The 15,705-nt window shown below is 44.7% G+C and overlaps 1 protein-coding gene and 1 pseudogene across 2 annotated transcripts in view; both read right to left on the bottom strand.

Moving 5' to 3' along the window:
* The window catches only part of BCAR1 (BCAR1 scaffold protein, Cas family member), a 206,495-nt gene that overhangs the window by 154,513 nt on the left and 36,277 nt on the right, over nt 1–15,705 (bottom strand). The window lies entirely within an intron of this gene.
* LOC141113049 (U2 spliceosomal RNA) lies at nt 8,274–8,358 on the bottom strand (annotated as a pseudogene).

Below are 15,705 nucleotides of genomic sequence, written 5' to 3'. Positions count from 1 at the left end.
CTGACTCAGTGTCAGCAGTTAACATATTCGATCTCCAGCTGATTGTTCAGTCCTCTCATCTAGCAGGCACGATCCATGCTGTGATGGCTCAGAGCAGAGCTGTGACTTCGTCTTTCCACAACAGGATCCTCTTCCTGTCTACTTTCCTCCTGCTCAGACACTAGACCTGTATACAGTGATCTGCATGTTAACCGATTCTGGAGTTTGTCCTGAGAAGTCCACATGATAATTCCTAACAACATCTTAAATGGGCAAACTAGATAAATATCCATGTTTGGCATTCAAACCTACTCAGGGCATGTTGCCTAAATACAGAGAAGCTTTTATTCTTATTCTGACATTCATGTTGTGTAGGTGACTGCACTGCTAGGTAAATCCCCATGGGTACTGGTATCCCTAATGCCGCGTACACACGAGCGGAATGTCCGAAAGAAAAAGTCAGACAGAAGCTTTTCATCGTATATACCGATCGTGTGTAGGCTTCATCGGACGTTTTTTATTTTTGAAAAATCTGACGGACCTAGAAATGGAACATGTTCTAAATCTTTCCGACGGAACCAATTCCTATCGGGAAAACCGATCGTCTGTATGCTGGTCCGACGGACCAAAAAAGACGCATGCTCTGAAGCAAGTACAAGATGGAAGCTATTGGCTACTGGCTATTGAACTTCCTTTTTCTAGTCCAGTCGTAAGTGTTGTACGTCACCGCGTTCTGGACGGTCGGACTTTGGTCAGACTTTGGGTTGACCATGTGTAAGCAAGACCACTTGAATGGAATTCCGTCGGAGTTCCATCAGAGAAACCGTCGGAGTTTATTACGACAGCTAAACCGGTCGTGTGTACGCGGCATTATTCAGCCTGCAGTCAACTCACCCTAAAATTTTGGAAGTCACTGGGTAGTCGTCTGCTCTTACTTGGTCTCCCTACATGATACAGATCTCCCATAAAGCAGATCTATGACAGAGGTCTCCAAACTTTCTAAATAAAAGGGCCAGAGGGAGGAAGGCCAGAGGGAGACCGTGGCCAGTGGGAGTAGACACTGTCTTGGCGTCAGTGGGAGGAATAGTGCCCAACCTTTGGTATTAGGGGGAGGAATAGTGCCCAATCTCTTGGTAGTATTGGGAGAAATAGTGCCCCATCGTTGGTGTCAGTGGGAGAAATAGTGCCCAATTGTTGGTGTCAGCGAGAGGAGTTGTTTCTCATTTCAATGGGAGGAATAGTGCCCAAAGGGCCGCATAAAGGCAAGCAAAGGGCCACATCCAGCCACAGGGCCACAGTTTGGAGACCACTGTTCTATAAGAAAAGTAAGATCTGTTCTAAGAAAGCCTTCTACGCCTCAAAATCAAATCGCTGAATGTCCCTACAATGGATTGGTGCGAATTCTCATGGGATTACCTGTCCCCAATTATCCCAGTAACCACTGATCGGCCTCAATCACTTTGACTGACTTTTTTCCATGCAGCTTTTTTTTTCCCTCAATGTTTGTTTAACCAGTTGTAGTTGGTAGGGCCATTGACAGCTCAAATTTAGTTTGAATCACAGGAATCGAACAAAAACAAAAACATTTTCTTACGAAAACCGTAACTTAGAATTTTCTTTTGAATTTCGCACCATTAGTGGGCTGCAGCAACAGGCATTTTCGTGCGGCCATCAAATCTGAGTGATCGGGCATGTTGGAAATTTTTGAAAAAACAAACAGATTTCTAATCAATGATGGGGGAATCGTGCGATAAATATAATTGAAAAAGAAATCTGCATGGGCTGTAACCTGGAAAGAAAAGAAGATTCCCGGCAGCGAAAATTCTTTTCTGTAGCAACATGAGGTGAAATTGAAGGCTTTATTTGGTCGAATTTCTAAATGAATGGTTGGCATCATTAGATCACAAAACGCACAAAATTTCTGATTCTCAAAATAAATTTTTTTTAGAATTTGACCCACGTATGGAGCTTTTTTGCAGCTGCTTTTCTCCTGCCACGAGAAAATCGTTTAGAAGACCCCAGTGTGCATGAAACCTTTGTGCAATATACAGCTTCCTATGTCTGCTCAGTGTCTAATTTTTCACTATGTACTCTGTAAGTCCACTTTTTTATTTCTTCAAGTTATAAGCCATACTACTAAGAGCGCACGTGCATCAATGCACTGCTGTAATGTGCGTGTTTACCACGGGTTACTGCAATACATGCTTGAACTCATTGCATTTATGTGAAAATTGGCTAAGTCATGTAAAATTCAAAAAGTGAGGCCCACAACTGTAAAAGGGTTGAAGACATATGACACTGCTTTCCATAATTCAAAAGCTCACCCAAAACCAAGTTGTATTCATGAATGGCTAAATAACCGACCTGGATAATTATTACCTCCAGACTGTTGTTCTCTTAATTTACTGCTCTAAAAACCCACAATGCTTTGCTGCAAGGTTCTGACACTCAGAAACCTGAAGATACAGAAGAATTTCCAGTTGACTTCAGTAGATAATTGATGTGACTATTGTAGAGCAGAGAGTGAACAGATAGAAAATGGAAATTGATGTTGTACAGGTTGATATGTTGTGTATAAATGAATTAACACACTGGAAAAATAATGGTATTTAAAGCCTCACCGGTTCCGACAACGAGCCTCACAAATAACCTCAACTCCGGGAGAGATTTCCAATGACAATATTTATTTAGTACCATCAATGGAGATTAAATCACAAAGTTGTTCTAGGTAATGGGTTGGCGATTAGCACCGAGGTCTTTTCATTACATGTCAGTGGACAGACAGAGCTTAGAGGTAACACTACCTTCATCCACCCTGGTGTTAAACTAACACACACACCACCCTTCTAGCTCTCATGACGTTATTATTGTGTTAAAGTTATCACGTAGGCGCTGACACTGCTTCATGGGGGTTAAAGCTGAGGAACACCTGGGAGGTCCCAAAGATAATCTGTAAGGATTTGTGTTCCTAAATGCAAAATGTAGGCATTCTGAGGTCAGAACTATTACTTCAGGATATGACTATGAATCTCCAATTTACTAGGAATTAGTGACTATATTCCTCATTCACAGTGATGTCACTAAAGTTGGATATACACTAAGGGTTTACTCATACTGGTGGTTTTAACCGTACCAGGGCATGCTTCACCCCCCCCCTGGTTTGGTTCATTTGTGTAATGAGAGCCCTCTAATCAATGCTAGGGAGTGTTTAAGCGTACCATGCCTGGTAGACTTGGGTAGGCAAGGTTCACTTGTGGTGATGTAAAGTTTGCTTAAAGCGAACTTTAAAACACTGTGCATTTCAACATTAAAGTGGCATTTCACCCTCCACCCCAATAATTCTTTTTTTGCTCCCCCCACTTATATGATGCTGAGTTAGACCGGCCATACACGGTTCTAATCTCGGCCAGTTCAGCAGGAACCGTACAAGATTTGAACAGTTAATGGGCAGGCTGAATGTACCAAGTTGATTAATCGATCAACTTGGGTATAACCAGGCTGCCAAATTCTCCTAGGATTATCACTAGCGGCTGTTATAGCCACTAGCGATAATCACTGTCTTCTCCCGGTGGTGACTTCCTCCGGGAGCAGAAAATTGCTAGGCAGGAGGGATTCCCCTATCAGCACTGTCTGTGTTGATGGAGGAATCATGAAAATTTCTTTCCTGCAAACCGTGGTTGCAAGAAAGAAATTTGCCCTGTATATGGCCAGCCTTAGCCACAGTTGAGATACCCACCCACACAGAGGATCCAGCATTGTCCTGCTGAGATCCTCTTCTCTGCAGCCACTGCCAGATTCCGCACCAGCATGTTTATATGTGGTGTCATTGGGAGGCTGCCCCGGCTCTTCTGGGTTCTGGCACGGACTACCGATGACGTATCGCTAGGCCTGCCCCCCTCCTCTGTGGGTGATATGCGGGGCTTCCTGTGCCTCCTGGGATTCCACCGACGCCACCCCCTACCCGGACAGCACAGGAAGCCCCCCCCTCCCAGTCGGTCATCTCTTCCCTATTCCTCATGGTGGTCGATCCGATCGCCTGTCCTTTCAACCAATTGGGTGATGGGTCTCAGGACCCGCTTCCTGATTGGCCAGGAGGAGGATCAGTGTGATAATAGTGAATATTCCTACACTAGTATCACACAACTGGGTGGGCTCTGCGCCCAGAGCCTACCCTTTTTAAAAGCCTATTAGAGCCTCTGGCTCTAATCACGTGCTTCAAACCCCCACCCTCATTGGAATCCATGCGTCCGGCGCCCTGCATGTAGATCAAGGGGCTGGACGCATGGATGGGGGGCCGGCGCCCGTGTGCCCCTAATGGATGGGCTGCCACTGTTCCCAGTGCAGACAGTGTGTGTTTGTAGAATACATCTGTGTGGGTGCTTTACACAACCCCCAGCACATAACCGTGTATAGCAGCATCTTCTGTTTCTCCTCAATGGACAGCTGTATGAGGTGGTAGCGGGTCTTGCGAGAGACAATACACAGGCTCTACACGTTATACAGCCCCTGTACGACCGCGTGTGTGAAGTCTAAGGGCCCTTTCACATGGGCAGACTGGTTGGGTCCGCCTATCAGTTTTTTAGGTGGACCTGATTGAACCATTCATTGCCCTCTATGGAGCGGGAGCGGCAGATGTCAACAGACATTTGTCTGTTGACACCCATCGACATCTGATCCGGTCTGCCAAAAACAGACAGATGGGGGATCCGTTTCCCATCCGTCTGGAGGATCGGATTGGATGACACCCATAGAGGAAAGCGGGCTGTGTCCATGTCCACTCTGCATCAGCAAGGCAGACATGGTCCTGTCATCCACCTGCTCAGTGGGGATCAGGGGCCTTAAAGAGGAACTGCAGTCTGCTCACATAATTTGTAATAAAAACATCTTTGCCATTCTTCCCTCCAACCACTTTGCATATTATTTTATATATACTGTGATTTTGTACTTGCCAAATATGCTGCAGAAACCCCCCTTCGCTGAGTTTGGCTGCAATCATTTTAACTGTGGGCAGCTGGAACTTCTGCCTGTTCACTTCCTGGATTTACACAGACACACAGAGGCACACCTCCATCTCTGCAGCTCTCATTGGCCCTCTTATGACTCATCCCCTCTCCCTTCCTGACAAACTCTCACGAAAGTGTGAGAGAGCTGTGCATGATGTCATAAGCCTAGGCTTTTTTCCAGACAAGAAACAGGAAGTGGGCTGTATAAGGTATTTACTGGCAGAAAAAAAATGTTTTATCCAAAGTTAAAACAACAAGGGCAGAGGATTTAATAGATGGAAAGATGAAAAAATGACTGAAGTTCCACTTTAAGGAAAAGCCGCGCACTGACGTGATCATTCAACTACTCTAACCTTCTATAAGCAAGTGAGGCCACGTACAAGATCTGCTGACTGTTTTTACTTTGACATAAAGTTTTGACAGAAGGTAGCCACTGATAATGAATTTTTTCAACATACTCCCAGTGTAGTTTGCCCACCTTTGTGCCTGCTTTAAGTTACAGTCCACCATTACATGATGATTTGCTATATCTCTCAGGAACTTGGATGGTGAGATTTACTGCTGGCTCTGTCTACCTAACGTGCTCATTACTGGGCCAAGTGATGATGATGTCACATCTCCCATACTGGTTGTAAAAGAAAGTGAAGAACGCAGCGGTGAGAGTGTGACGCCCTAGTTACAGCATTAGCAGAAGGGTGGAGACAGGATCTGCTAAAGAGAAATCTTTTAGTGTGAATATTCGAACATTATAACACACCAGCAGGTGATTTAACCACTTGCTGAACACTACTCACGGATAACTAAGTGCCTGTTCACTGTTCTTCCAAATATGAATACTGGACTGTATAACTTGACTCACGACCCAGTCCAAATCTGGCCATACATGGATCAAAATTCAGCTGGTTCTGCAGGGACCAGTCGAATTTCGATCCATGTACGGGCAGGGTGGTTGTACAGAAGTCTATCTTCTAATCCACTTCTGTACAACTGCCCTGACGAATTTTTGTTGAACGAAAAAAAAATAATCATCTACGGGCTGCTTAATATCTACACCCCTAACCAGCAATGGCAAGAAATGACCAGTTCCGAAAAAACTTGAATTAAAACCGTTAAGTTTTAAACAAAGCAGGGAAGAGTTCAACCGTCTATCAGTTCTTGTTGCTTGTGTCCAATTGTGGAGATTTGTAAAGAAGTGAGACTGACCAATCTAGATAAAATGAGGTACCATGTTTAGGTTTCTTAGAGTGCAGTCTGATTCTGCATGCATGTCTTTCCACCCTCAAACGTCTACTGACTAGGGATGAGGTTTGAGTTTGCTGCTACAATGGGTTCATGGTCAATCCTGCAGGTTGGAAACTTGCAGTCCACAAATTCTAGCGCTGGTGAATTTTTTCAATCATAATCCACTGCATGGCTTTTGAACTATGGCCAACTGGGTTTAAAAGGAGCAATATGGGGATATTTGATAATCCACATCCTTCGTTATAAAAGTGAGGACACAGACTAACCAGAGTATTGGTAGCTGCTGTAGGGAGAGGATAGGGGGGGTATGGCAAACTGTATAGGGAGAGAGTAGGGCTGGGGTTAGGAAACAGTTTTATATTGGACTGCTAGCTTGTTGGTTTTTCATGTTTGTGGGTAGGGCCTTTTTAAGTCTGAAGTGCCCAAAATGCACCAGTCACTTGGCTTTAGTTTGAAGCACACTGCCGCACTTCTGTGCCGTAACTACTGTGCACTAAGCCACCAAACATTCACCCCGCTATTGCCATACTGTAAACAAGAGTTAGGCATTCCATTATGTTTTGAGGATGATGCAGTGCTGTGATAATAAGAAGCTCACAAACAATACCATTAAACTGTTGTGCCACTGGTCATTATTTTAGAAAGCTATATCTGCTTTGGCTGTATTTTTTTTTAAGAAGATATATTTCTATGGCAGTGCCCAGGTTTCCATGCCTTCTATTGAAGAACTTGTTAATTAGCCCTACAAGTTGCCAAGATGGAGAAACAAGATCCCCCCCATAAATTCCAATGGTGTTTGTAAAATTCATATAACAGTTTGCAAACCAAACCTGGGCAGATTTGTTTATCCCTACATTTCTATCCATTAGACTGAGACTTTATGAATGATCCCTAGAGGACTAAAGCTGGCCATACATGCACCAAATTTCAGCCAGTTCATGCTGCATTGGCCAGTATTAACTGTTTTTTTTTTTTTATTTTGAAAGCCTATGGCGTGCAAAACACACCCCAAAAACTTCACCCGGTGCATAAAAAATGTCCACACACATAAAGAGTGCTCACAAAAAAGTGCCACGGGTACACAGACGTGCCAATTCCCTGATCCCCCGGGGCGTTAGGCTCCTGCGGGGACAAAGGTACTTACAATGGTCTATCTGGCCGAAACCAGACAGACCCCGTTCTCTGGAGGGCCTGCCGAGACAGGACCCACCCAAGTACTAGGTGGGGCTCCCCCGAAGGGAGACCCCATGAGAGAGGGCGAACTAAGCCAAAAGGCCATGTCCACCCCTTCCCAAGACTTTCAGGGCTGGCCCGAGGACCCGCATCCTTACTCATCACACAGTGAGACAAACGTGACATAAACAAGACGTGACTACATAGGTTTAAAATAAATAAAAAGTGGGGGAAAAGGATAGTGGAGGAGAGTGAGAAGTGGCCATTGTGTAACACAATGACCAGGCCCTCCGGCCAGGAATAAAAAATTCCTCTGGTCCTAGCCAAAAGGCCCGGCCCAAGAGGCAGGTGCTTAAAAAGCGTGTTATGGTGCAGTGACCTTGGTGCCCAAAATCAAAGTGTCTGCCACACACAGTGATTCTATGGCACCCCTGGCCTGCCACTCCAGGGGCACTACTCCATAGGCTTTCAAGTTCAACCCCGACCCACAGCCCAGACCACAGCAGCCCCCACCACAGGCAGAAAGGATCCAGAAGCTTGGTGAGAGCCCTTTACCATCAGGCTCCACCGTCGCTCCCATCACTCCTACCTAATTACATTCGGGAAATACTAGCCACTCCCCCCCCCCCTCAAAGGGGTAGTAAGCGTTCTCTCCCGAATAACTGTCCGTAGCTAGAGCTACCACAATCCAGGCCAGGAGGCCAGGGACCCGACCCTCCGGCCAGACCCATGTGCAGCACCCATCCTCACCAGGAGGTCCTTTCTAGACTGGTTGGGTAGGCCCACTGAAGCCCCCATGGGCAACAGGTGATGACTTTCCCTCAACCGTCTGTCCAGGTCCAATTACACCATCGGATTTGCATGCGCCCTTCCCACTATTGGTCGGGCCAACATCGCCTCCTCTGGAAACTGATAAGAACACATACTACACTTGATCTTAGCCAAAAGGCCGAGAAGCGGGTGGTGCTGGTGGTAACAACAACACATTTTTTCTACTGAACAGTGCCTGCTTCCAGATGCAGACACTATTCAGGTATTCTAACAGCTCAGTGGGAGAGTTGTCCATCAGCCCTATTCGCATGGCTAGAGGAACCTGTTCCATTTTTTTTTTTTTTTTTTGTTCAGCCTGCAGGCTGAACAAAAGAACTCTATATATCAGGGATATACAATTAGCGGACCTCCAGCTGTTGCAAAACTAAAAGTCCCATCATGCTTCTGCCTCTGGGTGTCATGCTTGTGGCTGTCAGTCTTGCTATGCCTCATGGGACTTGTAGTTCTGAAACAGCTGGGGATCCGCTAATTGCATATCCCTGCTATATGTGTATGATCACTCAGCTTAAAAAATGGCATTCGATTGGAAAACCATTGTTTGTTCATAGTAGATATAGCAGTCCAGACTGTATGTGCAGCACATCCACTACAGATCTAAGACCACTGAGCTGCCCCGGTGACTGTGATGCAGATGGCAGATTCTGATGTTTATGATGGTGGAATACATGTACTCTCATTTTGCGCAATACAATTAATGCAAATATGGTCAATGGAGCAATTAGCGCTCACTGGGAGGAGGTGTGAAAACATATTAAGATATTTATTTTGAGTAGACCCCAGAAGGCTATTTATACAAGCCAAGGGCAATAGCCATTTTTAGGATGCACCACTTAGAGTCACGAATCTCTGCGCAGTGCGCTCCTGAAGCCCTCCACTGGGATTAATTTATACAACATTCAGAGGCAATGTGTCTGCGTGCATTACTCTCAGTTATAGAAAACATCCACCTAGTTATGTATTGTGTTTGCACAGCAAGACAGGCAATCTGACATGTAAAACTGCACATATTAACCATAAAAGATTTACCGGAATCAATGCTGCACGTGCCAACAAGATAAGAAGTAAAGTTGCTTTTATTTTTTATTACATTTTATTGAAGCTCTAACAGAATTTTAGTATGAATAATTAATTAATATAATTATTCCAAATCTAAAAAAACAAAAAAAAAACTGCAAAATACTGCATTGAAATGTGTGTATTATTTTTTCTATCTATGGTGGATACATTTTAGTCAAAATGCAGCAAAAAATACTTTACAATCATTACATATTTCACAGTTTCCATCATTACACCCCTTTCCCCAAAATGTATAGCATACAAATTGTATATGTTAGTAATATTATATTATTGTCTTGTATTAGGTTTATTAGCATAGGCTAATAATTAATAAAAAAATAAAAACAAATGGATTCCACTATCCTCACAAGCGAGTTGGATTGAGGAATCCTCCCCACTGTGTCCTTATATTCTGATAGTGGGACCCCTTCATTGTCAGAATACACTGATCAGTGACTGCAGCCACTGATCAACGTCAAATGGTGGGGGGGGTCACACACAGATCGAAATTCAGCAAGGCCCTGGTGAACCAGCCGAATTTTGATCTACTATCTATACCCACCTTAAAGTGGTTGCAAAGCCTTAAGGTTTTTCACCTTAATGCATTCTATGCATAGGCGTGCGCACAGGGTGTGCTGGGTGTGCATGGGCACACCCTAATCATCCTGTGTGGTCCCGACTTCCCCTGCTTCCTCTCTACCTCTGCAGTGCTGCCAGCTTCCCTCCTCTCCCCTCCTCTTCCTTTTCTGAATGAACACAGCAAGTGATCTGTACTGATCGCTCCTGTCTTCATTTTTAACTGAAGCATAGTAAACTATATTTACTGCAGGCTGCAGAGAAAGGGACTGGGGAATCTCTGTCCTCAGTGTCTTTCTCTGTCTCAAAACTGAGACATCAGGGGTCTGTTTAGACCCTTGATATTTCACCAAAGCCTCATAAAAATGTTTTATTAAAATAATATTGTAAAACATAATATTGTAAAAAATAATAAAAAATTAAATTGAAAAAAAATAATAAAAATTAAAAACTACTGACATCGTCCACTGCCCTACTTACACTAATCTTTGCTCTACTGACACTGTCCACTGCTCTGCTGATATACACTCATGTGTGCTTGTGCTCTGGTGTGCACACCCTAATGCAACAGGCTGAGGATGAGCGCAGAGGCTCCAGTCACTGTCGCACTCCTCATTGGACAGATTGATAGCAGCAGGAGCGATTGGCTCCCACTGCTGTCAAACAAGAGGTGTGACACCGGAGCTAAGGGCAGGGCAGAGTCCTGCTGTCTGTGTCAATGGAAGCATCAGAGGGACTCTGGAGCCAGCCCACATGGCTGCCCCCAGGGAAAGCGGCTTTCCGTGGGGGCACCCAATGAAGAGGAGGGGCCTGGAGACCCAGCGGGGGGGGGCTACAGAATAGTAGGATCGGGGCTGCTCTGTGCAAAACCATAGCAGGTAAGTATAGGCATGGTTTTTTTGATAATAAATAAATCAAAGGTTAAGTATTACTTTAATAATCAGGGAGTAAAGGGCCACACACACAAAATAATATTTACAATTGTGTAAAAGGTGGTAGGGAGGGGGTGCAAATAAGAGGGGGTTCACATAATAGGTTAAGGTTTGTTTTTCAAGAGCAGGTGTTTATGTGATTAGTCCATTTCCTTGTTCCCACCAATTAGAGAACCAGCTGCGTGATGACGCTGAGCCCAGGGGAATGCATCACTGACAACCAGGGCTCACGGTAAGGACGGCCATGCATGGACCATTTTTTCTTTTGATCAGCCACATGGCTGATCCAAAAACCGAACAAATTCCCCCATCCACACAAGTGAGGTGGATGGAGGAATACAGGCAGTGATTGAAGAAATATTTCCAGCAAGCCAGTTCCAGAGAAGTCAATCATTAGATTGACTTCTCTAGAACTGGAGCAGTCATTCATGGCTCAAAATTTGGCCTGTCCCTATTGAACCGGCCGAATTTTGATCCATCTATGGCCTGCTTAAGGGTTGATTGATGCAGGGAAGGTAATCAGTACATAAATATATGTTTTTTTTTAACACGGAAAGACAAAAAATGAGTTAAAAGTCGGGCTTAAAAAAAAAAACCACAAAAAAAACAGACATGCTGGATGGATGAAAATGTTGAGATGGGAAGAATGCCATTAACCATAATGGCGCAGATCTCATCTTAGATATTGTGTGCTGTTTCAGATATACAAATGGATACAAATTGTCAGCGCTCAAGTGTTGAAAGGATGCAGTCTTCCTAACAGATTACTCTCATCCAAATTTCATTTGAATGTTTCCATAAGAATGTAGAATAAAAGAGAAAATTCACGGGCTTGCAGCTCGCTCCAGACTGGGAAATCCTGGCACGACTGTACAGAGCAGACATAAGGTGCACCGGCACAGATACTGGAGAACTTTCTAGCTGCTTCACATATATTGAACTGTATCAAAATTTACAAGTACAGCGGGCATTGAGTGGCTCAGTGGTTTGCACTTCTGCCTTGAATCATGATTAGAACACTACCTGCCCGGAGCTGGCATGTTCTCCTTGTGTTTGCATAGATAAACACACTCCAACATCATGTTGGTAAAGTAAATGGCTCCTATGTAAATTGGCCCTAGTATGTGAGATGGGGACCTTAGATTTTGGGCAGGGACTGATGTGAATTTACAATATGCGAGTTTTTACTGCCCCCAATCGCACCCCCTTAGGCTGCAAGAGCAGTGGCCAGGGGTGTATGCATGCTGTGGATGCGATGCTTTGCTCTTGGTGCAGCTGGAATTATACCCTCTGTTGCGGGTAAGACCCATTCAGTTGAATGAGGCCATGCACACAATTACAGCACGGTAGTACAGAATTTAGAGGGTTAAAATAGGTGATGACCAGACGACAAAGCGGTGGTCCTTGCCACAAGTGTAAACGAGCCTTTAGAGCAGGGGTCTCCAAACTTCCAAAACAACGGGCCAGTTTACTGCCCTTCAAACTATAGGGGAGCTGGATTGTGGTCAATGGGAGAAGAAAATGCCCTGGCATCAGGGGGGAGTAAACAATGCTACAGGCTTGGTGGTCATTAGGAGTACGAAAATTACATAATTGGTGTCAGTGGGAGGAACAGTGCCCCATGATTGTTATCAGTGGGAGAGCTAATTCCCTATCTCTGGTATCAGTAGGAGAGCTAATTCCCTATCTCTGGTATCAGTAGGAGAGCTAATTCCCTATCTCTGGTGTTAGTGGGAGAAATAATACCCCATCTTTTGTATCAGTGGAAGGAATATAGTGCCTTGTATTAGCGGAAGGAATAGTGCCCCAAGGGCCGGATAAAGGCAAACTAAGAGCCACATTCGGGGACCTCTGATTTAAAGTAAGAGCCCTTGCACACTGGGGCGGGGGCGGCGTCGGCGGTAAAACGCCGCTATTAATAGCGGCGTTTTACCGTCGGCATGCGGCCGCTAGCGGGGCGGTTTTACCCCCCGCTAGCGGCCGAGAAAGGGTTAAAAACCACCGCAAAGCGCCTCTGCAGAGGCGCATTGCCGGCGGTATAGCCGCGCCGTCCCATTGATTTCAATGGGCAGGAGCGGTAAAGGAGCGGTATACACACCGCTCCTTCACCGCTCCGAAGATGCTGCTAGCAGGACTTTTATTACCGTCCTGCCAGCGCATCGCTCCAGTGTGCAAGCCCTCGGGGCTTTCACACAGGAATACATGCAGCGGCACTTTCGGGGCGGTTTGCAGGCGCTATTATTAGCGCAATAGCGCCTGCAAACCGCCCCAGTGTGCAAGGGCTCTAAAGGATTCAATTTGGCCCCGTTGTTGGTGTCAGTGGGAGAAATAGTACCCCATCTTTTGTGTCAGTGGAAGGAATATATTGCCTTGTATTAGTGGAAGGAATAGTGCTCCAAGGGCCAGATAAAGGCAAGCAAAGGGCCACATCCAGGGACTCCTGATTTAGAGTGAGGCTGGGTTCACACTATTGCGATTTGGATGCGGGTTCCCCCCATCCAATTTGCATGTCAGGAGATTGTGACCAGCTCCCTATGGAGTTGGTTCACACATCTCCAGAGCAGCTCCGGTGCAAATTGCACAGGAGTTCTGTGCATCTTCTGGTCTGTTTGAGGTCCGAATTCAGCCAAAATGCCAGGCTGAAATCGGACCTGAAACAGTGAATAGGGACGCACTGGACCCCTGCTGTGAGTTGCTCCATGCTGCAGTGTGAACCCAGCCTAAAGGATTTCATTTGGCCCCATTGTTGTGTTAGTGGGAGAAATAATACCCCAACTTTTATATCAGTGAAAGGAATATAGTGCCTTGTATCATCGGAAGGAATAGTGCCCCAAGGGCCAGATAAAGGGAAGCTAAGAGCCACATTCGGGGACCTCTGATTTAAAGTAAAGGATTCAATTTGGCCCCATTGTTGGTATCAGTGGGAGAAATCGTACCCCATCTTTTGTGTCAGTGGAAGGAATATATTGCTTCGTATTAGCGGAAGGAAAAGTGCCCAAAGGTCCAGATAAAGGCAAGCAAAGGGTCACATCCGGGGACCCCTTATTTAGAGTAAAGGATTCAATTTGGTTTGAAGCCAAGTTTGACATGATGACTTTTCTCATTCAACAGCATTTCATCAACAGTTGCTATATTAGCATACAGACAGTTAGCAACGATCAAATGCAGGCAATACTTATTACCACACACACTGTCCAAGTTTGTCAATGATTGAAGTAGACATTTTTGACCCCCTATTGTCACCCTTATCTTTGCACTGAGAAACAGTCAATTCTCTCAAACAATCAAAATCATTAATATCATATAAAAATGTATATTGATTTACTTTACGCTGAACGAACCTGACACCAATGAACCATGCACCAAGGTCAGCAACAAGTTCTATTTTCTGTTCTTCCCCACCTAACCCATTGATTGTTTGTAGAAAATGAAGCGTCACAGGACAGACAAACCCTAGGAGGTTCATCTAATCTCACATGCATTACAAAAGGTTGCAGGAAACTCTGACTGTGGAAGTCTGAGGACTATATGAAGAACAAAAAAGACATAGACTCAAAACAATAGCTGGCTACAAAAGTTACTGCAGAGAAGCTAATTAGGTCTCCTATCTGTTAGCGCAAGTGCTGGAACAATTGGGCATTGTGTAGAGCAGAGGAGTCTGGATTAGACTGCAGCTAAGACACAAGCAGCCCTGTGTCCCTCATCTCTACAAATGCTTCACATATAATATAATACTGTAGGAACAATGCCAGGACTCCTATCCTGAACACTGCCCTACGTCACCTCACAACTCACGCTTCACACCAAGCCTCCACACAGCTAGTGATACTGGAAACTTGTTCTTTGCCCAGGCAGGACAAAGCAAAAGGTCCACTTGAAGTGGTTCTGCCATCAAATTGCCAAGCTGGTCTGTTTTTTTGTGCCATACTATTCAAATTTATAGTCTGCCCTAATGTAATGCACTACTAGTGCGATTGTGTCATTACTCCAATCGAACAGATCGGGCCTCAGGGACATTGAAATCTTTGTTACCAAAACTGGCAGTTGTCTACATATTCTCTGGCAGTGGCTGCATGGCATTTCTCAGGGCTGAACGTCTGATGGCCATACTGGACCACACCTGTAATGCAGCCTTTCTCAACTCATTTACCTCAGAATAACCCCTAAAACAATTTTCAGGCCTTTGGGAACCCTTACTAAAACAAAGTCATAGGGTTTCAATGGGGAAAATACCCCTTACATTGGTGGTAAATAGCAAAAGCTTTCCAGTTACAGTCATGGGTGGAAGGCAACCTATAAGGTGGGTACAGGAAGAAAATCGGGCGAACGATCATAGGCTTTTCCTCGATGTTTCACAGCAAGTCGAAACTAAGGATGGAACTAATGTTTGATAATTCTCATATGACAAAGGCTTTTTTTGTGTGTATTGTTTCTGATCATGTGCAGTCTTTTGTAACTGATTTTTTTTCGTACGAAAAAAACGTAAAAAAAACGTACCATTGAGTGAAAATCGTTAGTTCTGTTCACGTATGAGAAAAAAATTGAAGTTTGTCCCTTTGGAAATTTTCATTTAGAAAGTCTGAATCAGATGTCGAAAGCTGTATACACACTATACGAAAACGATCGAAAGATCGTGCCTCATATAGAATTTTTCTTCTGATTTCCTTACAGTGTGTATTCTACTTTACACACAGCTAAAAAGATATTTGTGTCATGCTCCTGGTGTGGCCAAGTAGTGTTGGCCCTGGAACTATGTAGACACCATTAGATGGAAAGTCAACCACAACTCAAGGAACCCTTAGAAACCCCTGGAAAAGTCCTAGGGTTCCACAGAGCCCTGGTTGACAATGGCTACTGTAAAATGCATGGATACAGACACTTGTAGTCTTTATCAGAAGCCCAGGTTACGTCGC

The sequence above is a fragment of the Aquarana catesbeiana genome, linkage group LG11 (genome assembly GCF_042186555.1).
Source record: "Aquarana catesbeiana isolate 2022-GZ linkage group LG11, ASM4218655v1, whole genome shotgun sequence".
NCBI classification, from domain to species: domain Eukaryota; kingdom Metazoa; phylum Chordata; class Amphibia; order Anura; family Ranidae; genus Aquarana; species Aquarana catesbeiana.
The sequence above is the reverse complement of the archived record's forward strand: the minus strand, read 5'-3'. Positions and strand labels throughout refer to the sequence as shown.